Below are 1,073 nucleotides of genomic sequence, written 5' to 3'. Positions count from 1 at the left end.
CTCCACTGTGAAAGATTTTACCATTTAACCTTATTTTCCTTTCCCGGGTGTTTGTTAAATAAATAGTTTTATCTTCTTCACTTTCCTTCGAGGAATTTTTTTTTTTCCCGAACCTGGTGGGGGAGGGGTGGTTGTGCCTTCTCTCAGAGGATATATTTCTAAATTTGGCCAAACCGGTACATGGCCCAACCACGAACTATCACCAGGCTTGTCATTCCTTTGACTGCCAACCAAGGCCTGTATCTCCTTTTACCAGACTGGACATGTATAGCCGTAAGTTGCGAGCGTTACACACCGGACATGCAACTGTTTATACATGGGACCACCACTGGCACACCAAGCGGACTCGAAATCATGCCCATTGTCAGCAAAGCGGACACCACAGGGGCACTGCAAATCCAGGTGAGATGCATTGCACCTCCATTCTTTATACCATCAGGTTGTGTCCTTACCCGAGCCACCGCCCTACCACAGTCCCCTCAAGGGCGCTCTCCATCCATGGGATGGGTCGAGTTGGTGAGGGGGGACAGACCCATGATGGAGTGCAAAATGCATCTCAAGGACAGTAGTGTCGATTTGAGAGGCATGGTCGACACAGGTGAAGAGGTCACAGTCATTTCTAAGACCCAGTGGCCGTCACGTTGGGAGTTGCAGCCTGCAGGTGGAGTTGTCATGGACATAGGTGGATCTACAGCAGCAAAAGTCAGCAAAGATGTCGTGCAAGTAGAGGCACCAGATGGGCAATTGGCAACTATACCCCCATATGTTATCGATTCCGGTTTTACATTGTGGGGTAGGGACCTCATGTCGTAATGGGGCACAAGAGTAGAGATACCTGCAAAACAGCAGGATTTTTAATTGGGGCCACTGTGGAGCGCCCAACCCAAGCGCTCCATTGGAAAACTGATTCCCTGTTTGGGTTGATCAGTGGCCCTTATCTGAGGAAAAATTAAAGGCGCTCAATCAGCTTGTGGACGAGCAGTTGGCCAAGGGGAACATAGCACCTACCAACTCCCCTTGGAACTCCCCGGTATTTGTTATTCGTAAACCGGGTAGAGACATATGGCGGCTCC

This window comes from Corvus brachyrhynchos, unplaced genomic scaffold, assembly GCF_000691975.1.
Source record: "Corvus brachyrhynchos isolate BGI_N302 unplaced genomic scaffold, ASM69197v1 scaffold483, whole genome shotgun sequence".
Taxonomy (NCBI): Eukaryota; Metazoa; Chordata; class Aves; order Passeriformes; family Corvidae; genus Corvus; species Corvus brachyrhynchos.
The sequence above is the reverse complement of the archived record's forward strand: the minus strand, read 5'-3'. Positions refer to the sequence as shown.